The 7,952-nt window shown below is 46.9% G+C and overlaps 1 long non-coding RNA gene across 2 annotated transcripts; it reads right to left on the bottom strand.

Annotated features, from left to right (window-relative positions):
- Window positions 1–318: 318 nt before the first annotated feature.
- Window positions 319–7,667, bottom strand: LOC116668892. Of its 2 annotated transcripts, XR_004326125.1 has the most exons (4): window positions 7,563–7,667; window positions 6,517–6,771; window positions 4,705–6,253; window positions 319–3,970 (listed from the first exon to the last, which is right to left on the bottom strand). It is a non-coding gene; the product is annotated as an uncharacterized LOC116668892 (long non-coding RNA). The 2 variants fall into 2 exon arrangements; XR_004326124.1 differs by lacking the exon at window positions 319–3,970 and having other exon boundaries at window positions 4,613–6,253.
- Window positions 7,668–7,952: the final 285 nt, after the last annotated feature.

Genomic DNA, 7,952 nt, shown 5'->3' with positions numbered 1-7,952 from the left:
GCTAGGCAGTTTTTTATGCATTTTTCTTTCCCCAAAACAATCTTGTAAGGGAGGTATGTTTATCTCTCTGCTATCAAAGGAGAAATTGAAACTCAGAAGAGCAAGTAAAAGATTCAAGGACACATGATGTCATCTGTTCCATTTGTGGAATATACACCCGCCAACACTGACTCCTGTCACTGCGGCCCCGGCCCCGGCACACTTAGAGACTTCAAGTGGAATTTTAATGCACAATAAGAATAAGAGGAAGGGAGGGAGAAAAGAAACTTAACTACTCCTCAGAAAGTTGAGAAAAGTATAGAAACAGGAAATGAATCACTGTTAGGATTCCCCCCCCCCCGTTATTTTTATAGGAAACCCAATTTGTCAGATAAGAAATGGTAGAGAAGCATTTAGCTGTCTCCCTCCACCCAACCAAGTCTGAGGAATTGCTTCTAGGAGTGCACATTTGGCTTAAAAGCCTGTGGGCTGACAAAAAAAAAAAAAAAAAAGAAAAGAAAAGCTATTTAGACTCCAGGAGAAAGCTTTGTCACCTATTGTGCTGGCGTGAAAGTAAAATTAAGGGGAGATACTTGGGGTTCACGTCTGTTGACTCTGCATACCCTGAACAATTAAAAGGCAGTTGAAAGACTCAAGAAGAGCCCTGGCTTGTCCCCTGCTCCTAAAAGTTAAGCTCCAGGGTCCACCCGGGAACCTAGGAGGTGGCTGTGCTCAGTATTTGCACAAAGAACATTTTTATAGAGTTTCGAACATGGCAGTGCTAGTTTATAACAGTTAAACCCGAGTTCAGCCTTCTCTCTACCAATTAACTAGTGGAATGATCTGCTATACAAGCCACTTCAGAGCCTCAGTTTTCTCGCCTGTTACATGAGGGCTATAAGGCTCACCCAGCGATACTGTTGTTGGAATTGGAAAGTGGCGTCCATTGGGGTCCTCACAGGAACATAGGATGCAAGTGTTATTCCATTATTATCATAATTTTCTTCCTTTTCCTTTGTCCTGAAATACCTTTACCACCAAATACCCTTTTAGGAAGTTTTTCAAGACAACAACTGTTATAGACCGAATGTTCCCAAATTCAAATGTTAAAGGTCCCACCCTCAATGTGACTATATTTGGAAATAAGGTTTTTATGGAGGTAATTAAGGTTCAGTGAGGTTGTAAGGATGGGGCCCTGATCTGATAAGGTTAGTGTCCTTATAAGAGGAGACACCTGAGAGCTTGTTCAAACTCTTTCTACCAGGTGAGACCACAGCAAGCAGGTGGCCACCTACAAGCCCATGAACGGGGGTCCTCACCAGGAACTGAATCAGCCAGCACCTTGATCTTGGACTTCCGGCCTCCAGAACTGTAAGAGGTAACTTTCTGTTGTGTAAGTCACGCAGTCTGCAGTGCTCTGTCACGGCGGCCCGAGCAGACAGATGCGCCGTCCCCCACAGCCTCAGCGTAGACATGTCTGTAAAATGGTGTTCCTCCGCTGCTGAACTCCACAGCACGTTTTGCTTCTGCTCCACGATATTAACAGTTTCTAACTGATACTAAAAGGATTTGGGTGCATATCTTCTCTCCTAACAGAAGGTGAAGTCACCTCAGGGTCACCAGCCTACAGCACAGAAATGGACGTTCCCAGCAAACGCCTAGTCAGTGAATACTGGACACATCAATGCGCTCACTAATGCATGTTGCTCCCGGAGGTTAATATTTGTTTGCTTTAGACAGATAGCCCTTTATTTGTGTTAATCTCTCTGATTGTACTTAAAGTAACATGTCAGGTCGATATTAGTTATGCAAAGTCTGTCTCCATCCATAGGGATTAAGGGTAGTGCCATATCTGTTGTCCCATGGGAAGGGTCTGGAACTTTGTTCAGGTTAATACATGACTGTGAAAAGACCATCCTGGTGATTTGGTATAAATGGCTGGGGGCTGGACAGATTTCATTTGCTGGAATTACTAGATTGTTCAGGGAGATACAAGAACCTGGCAAAGAAGTGAACACTTCCCGGTGAACTAGACACAGCCAGAAAATTGAAGGCTGAAACACTGGAGTTGGGAGTCTTTCCAGCAGAAAACGTGGTGTCTTTAAGAATTTCCAAAGTTATGCGGGCAAGAGGAGGCTACCTAAATCTTCAGAAACATTTACTGGCTCCATGGTAGCCTCAGCTCTAGTGATTTTCACTTTTTAACGGGGATTAGTTAAGGGGTAGAATTTTGGACTCAGTTTGGGGCATGTAGCACCAAGACAGTAGATGAAACACCAGAGAAGAAACAGGGGTAAGCAGTAGGAAGAAAGGCCAGAATTCTCAGATTTATCTGCAGGAGTCCGGACTGTTCCAAGTCATGAGACTGGGTGTTTGAGCCAAATTTACCTGAATTCTGGAGAAATGAGGTGATCCCAGAGGGTAACTGGGCTGTGCATTCCCAGGGCTTAGCAGAGAGGTCTGGGCCCCTTCTCTGACCCAGGCCCTTGGCTAGGTGCTGACAATTCAGGGATAAGACGCCATCACCAGCCTTCCTGTGAAGACTCTTCCCAGACAGATCGGGCAAGTGATGTCATTGCTTGTAGACTCCCGTTCCTCTGAACGTGAGCTCCCCAGGTGTGTGTGTAACCACAGCACGGGCCAGAAAGTGGATCAGAGGCCGAGGAGAAGAGCTCAGAGCAGGAGGACGGTACTGTCTCCACTGTCTTCACAAAAGCCTGGGCGGCACTAAGAACAGTGTCACTGGCTCTACTGCAAAGGTGAGCAAACAAAGGCCCAGGGCATGGAACTGAGTTGCCCCCAGCCACACGCCTTCATGGCGGCAACATGCGGACCAGAAGCCACATCTTTGACTTCCAGGCAGTAGGCTCTGGGGGAGACAGCGCAGGGACAGGGATTCTGTTACCAGTGTCACCACTAAGTCACTCCTTTCAAATCCTGAGATCACATGGAACCAAGAGGTGAAGGAAGTACGTTGACAGAACGTCTACCTGATGTCCGAGGGGGTCCATTACTCATCCTTGTTCTGAGTGACGCAGCACAACCACAGATACGCTCACGGACGCATAAACACCATCCCGTTGCTAATGCAGCTTGTTTTTTCCTCTTTCCTTTAACCCTGCCCCTTCGTACCTCTCACCTCATGTTATTCCTCCCATACTTTCCTCCATTTTCATACGTATTCATTTACTCAACTCATGTAGTTGCCCGATTTACATACATTTACAGGCACCGATTGTGTACCAAGTATTATGCTAATGCTGAGGATGCAGGAATGGATAAAAGAAGACACAAACCAACAACAACAAAAACAAAGCCCCACGAAGATTCCACACCTCATGCAACTTCTATATTCTGATGGGAGGACGTTGGCAATAAACACAGAAGTCGGTGAACAGTGTGTCCAAAGACACGTGGTGGGAGGACTAATAAAGCGGAGCAGTGGGGTGGGAACACTCGGGCGGAGTGGGAAGGGTGGAGAGGCCTGGTGTGCAGTTCTAAGTAGGGTGGACTGTGAACAGGTACACACGTGCATTTGGAACACATGGCACCGTTTTGCAAAGACTGCATAATACTATGCACACTCAGTCTACTCCTCTCCTTCTCCAGTCAATAATACTTTGTGGAAATCCCTGCCAAGTCAATCCATTCCGTTCTCACTTCTTTGAATGGCTGGATACTATTTTAAAGTATGACAGTATCAAACATCATCCATTCAGTATCGACGCCTTGCATGATCTCATTTCATCCTTACAAAAGTCCAGGGTGATGGAGGAGAAAGCAGTGGGACTTTCGTGGTCAATGTTCACATTTTCTTAGAACACTAATCAGTGTTTTTAATACAACCACACTGTTGATGAGACTCACAGTGATGGAAAAAGGGGTCTCTCTGCCTTTTGTTTCCCTTAATGTGTTCCCACCTTAATGTGTTTCACCCCCTAAGCTTGAGGCTTGCTTTGGTCTTTGCTCTTGAGTGGAGTTCTTGGATGGACTAGAAGCAGAAAGAATCCATAATCAAATCAAACAAGTAACAACATCAGAAAAGATCTTGGAAGGTAGCTGGCCCAGCTCCCTCCATTTCTAAGTGGGCAACCAGAGACCTAGAAATAAGAAAGGATGCCCTAAGGTCACACAGGCAATTTGTAACAAACTCAAAAGAATACACTCGAGTCCCGAATTCCAATCTAGCGCTCTGTCCCCTGCACCCTCCGTACTCAAAGTGTGGTCCACAGACCACTGACACCAGCATCAGCTGGGAGTTTGTAAGAAACTTAGAATCCCTGTCCTTACCCTGGATCTAGTGATCAGACAAGATCCCCAGGTGATACACACAGACACTACAGCAGGAGAACTCCTCCCAGAGGAAAGAGGAGAGCAGGTGGCACGCGCTTACCTGGGAGGTGAGCCAGGAGTGTGCGTGTGGGTGTGCGCGTGCGCGTGCGCAGGTGTGGAGCACAGAGGCACGATGGAGGAATCTCAGGCTGGTGTTGCCTGAGAAGATGGAAGGATGCAAGAACAATAACTAGCTTTGCCTCTTCCCTCTTTTTCAAAAAGCAAAATTTCTAAAGCCAAGAGGCCTAAGCATCCCAGGCAGATCTCTGGGATGAGGTTTAAATATGAGCAGGAGATCAGGCACATTCGTACATGCTCTTAACAGAATCACAGACCCATGGGAGGACGGAAGAAAGGAAAGAAAGGAAAGGAATGAAAAAAGGAACAACTTACATTTCTGCTTAATAAAACTGTCCTTCAGGCGTTTGCTCTTGGCGTATTCACGTGGACAAGGGGTTGTAAGAAAACGCAGAGAGGGAGGCAGGTCTATATTTTCAGAATAAATGTAGCATATTTCCTGAAGAAAATGAGTTCCTAGTTTCCTCAGAAGGAAGACACTCCATTGTTGGGAAGCAAAAGTGAACATATTTTTCTACTTTTTCAAATGGCCTGTCATTTCCCTTACAGTGGTAAACGTCCCCAGGGAGATTTTCACCCCAGAGATAAAAACCTATATTCTCTCTACGTGATAAAAACTCACTCATTCTTCATGATCTGTGTCCTGCAGCAAAGTACACTCCTAAAAAGCTCTCCATTAACCCTAACTGGATGAGTTGTGTGTAGCTAAAAGTATCTCGTCAGATCTCCTCTTAACAAAAGTTATTTTTAGCAAACTTGCACTAAATTATAACTCTCGTGTCTTTTAAGCATTCCTTTTGGGCTCCCATAGGAATGTAGGCTGAAAAACTGTTAGCAGGGGAAAAAAAAAATCAAAACAAAACAAAAAACAGAAAGCAAGCAACAAAAATTAAAATATATACAAACACATATATTTTAATTTGGATTTACTTGTTTACCTACTTTATGCCAGCTATTTTAGGTTGAATCAAAAAAAAATTCTCACAGAAGTTCTTATACTGATCTTGGAGATGAAGAATTAGTGCTGGAAGAGGTCAATTAACTTGACCTACAAGAATAAACTAGAAACGAGGCTCAGGGTCTCCCCACCTCACCCCGCCGCTGGGACCAAGCGAAGCATTTTGGAAGCAGCCCACATTCACGCTGGTCCTGGGCACCTGACTTCCGCCAGCAACTGTGGAAAACAATCAAGGAAATGAAATCCCCTCGGGAGGCAGCAGACACTCAGGGGAGGGAACATGGGCGGTTTCCTGGATGGGCCCCTTGGGGTTCTGGGAAACCATGACCACACATCAGAGGGCCTGCCCAGCATTGTGTAACTTCAGTTCAGAAAAAGAAAGCTCTCCTCTCCCCAGCAGGCCTCCAGCCGGCCTCTCATGACAAACCACTTTCCTGGACGCTTACTTCTTGAGCTCAAGTTGCAAGGAAGAAACGAAGTTGGAGATTCCAGCTGGCTGGAGGCAGGGATGGCCAGCAAGTTTTGGATAAAGCAGTCCTATTTCTTCTCTTTCGCATCAGTTTGAACTAGACAAAAAGGCTCATCTTGCCAGAGATGACTCGCTAGTCTGAGCTGGCCCTTTGGAAAAGCCCTCTCAGACAGCAGCTGTAAATCACGCAGCAACCTCTCTCTGTAAGTCCCGCAGCAGCCAAGACGCGAAGAGTGATTTATCAGGCTGCTTCCAACAAGCTTAGTTTTTGAAGGCAGGCAAAAGATGCCAAAAGGCTTTAAAAGCTGAACGAGGATTTCCCCAAAGAGGGAAGCGGAAGACACTTCTTGGAGGAAGGGACCCAACCAACGACTGGACCATCTGGGTCCTCCAGGGAGCGGGGGTTGTAGGCATGCTTTCTGCACCCCCTCCTGTTTCTGTATTCAGAAATGGAAATCATGGAGAGAGAGATCCAATCAGTAGACAAGAATGCATCCTCCCTCTCCTCTCCCTGACCAAGCCCTCCAACCTCCCCCCGCTCCCCCCGGCAAAACATGCTTCCTTAGACAGGAAACTTTAAATTGCTGGGATGGGCCACCCTAATTGCTACTCTTTTAATAACTCGGTTCACTCCTTGAAGTCTCTGTAAACATCTTGGAAGTGGTGTAACATGGCAAGGAAGGGAAGGAACGTGACTCACCTCTCCTGCAGGGGACTGGCTTCTGAGGAACCAGAGAAGAGCCAGTTCATCAAGCCCCCTCCCCCCTTAGTCCACCTCTCCACAGTCTCGCGAGAGTTCCCAGAAACCGTGCTCACAGGTGTCTACCTGGTTTCGCCCCACTGCCTCCACCTGGAAGACTGTTTGTTGCCCACGCTTTCTGTCTGCACTAGCAGAGAGCTGTGAACGCAGCCCGGCATTCGACCTTTTCCTTCACATCATAATCCTGGAAAGGACCTGTAGGCATTTTGTAAATAAGAATGCTGACAGAACCCAGGACAACTCAGGAAGGCAGTATCAGAGCGAAGATGCCAGCACCAGCCTCCTGCTTGCACAGCCGGCTCTCTGCTCTTCCAGAGAACCCTGGGCCTTCCCTTGACAGTCATCAGCTTTGAGATCTGGGACTTTCGGAGCCAGCCTTTTTCTGCAACATCACAGACGGTTTTTATATCTTTCGTAGCATCTCCATATGGAGTAAACAAGTGGAAAGTATTATTTGAAAACCAACAGAGTGAAAAAAGGGATTGGGAAATACACATAACTTCATCTGGGCACATCAATTTCTTTCAACTTTTTTCCTTTTTGTACAATCGCTTTAATTTATGGTGGTTTGGGAAGTCAGATGCCTGTGGTTTGCCGGAACCTCAGGTATTTGATTCAAGGGTGAGAGGGTCCAAGAGGTGTTTGCTAGTTGGTGGCAGAAATAAGAAATTTTCTATTTTTTCTGTCATCCAAAAATGAACTGTCTGAATACCCCTCTCCAGAAAGAGACTGGGCTGGGGCAAAGCAGGCCATCTGAGCAACAAAATGAGCAGTTGCAGGGCACAGAGTTCTTTCCCGGCGCTACGCGAGGCACAGAGCGAGAGGGAGAGACGGCACGGCCCATCCCCAAGTGCAGGATTGGAGTCCAGGGGGATCAGTAGCGGTTGTAAATCAGATCACGGAATCAGGTGGGACAGAGTTCGGAAGGAAAGCACCCCAGGAACCAGAGAAGGGACGGTCTGTCTGTCCTGGGCTCCATGGCTTACCTGCAGGTGCTGTCCAGGGCGCATGGGTAAGTCCGCCTTTAGTGGATGAGCTCTCTAATGTGCCAGTGGCAGGCGGATCAACTCAAGAAGGTACCACAAACCTTCTTGTTATGAGGCAAGAGGTGTATTTCAGAAGGCACGGCTAGCATTGTCTTAATATAGAGAATGACTCCTGAGGCTTTTTTAACTCGAGATGTTGGGGCACAGGTTATTCTGGGACTTCAGCTACAAGTGGCTGCTAAGGAGGGAGAAGGAAGGATTAGAAATCCCACATGGAGTAGGATGAGGAGTGAGGAGCCTGAGAGGGCCACGACAGGCAGCCCCAGGGGTCTGCGGGGGAAGTCCAGCATCCAGGTAACCAAAGATGTAGTTAGAGAGATGTGAGTGCTA

The sequence above is a fragment of the Camelus ferus genome, chromosome 15 (genome assembly GCF_009834535.1).
Source record: "Camelus ferus isolate YT-003-E chromosome 15, BCGSAC_Cfer_1.0, whole genome shotgun sequence".
In the NCBI taxonomy this organism is placed as follows: domain Eukaryota; kingdom Metazoa; phylum Chordata; class Mammalia; order Artiodactyla; family Camelidae; genus Camelus; species Camelus ferus.
Note: the sequence above shows the minus strand (reverse complement) of the source record. Positions and strands in the feature narration are given on the sequence as shown.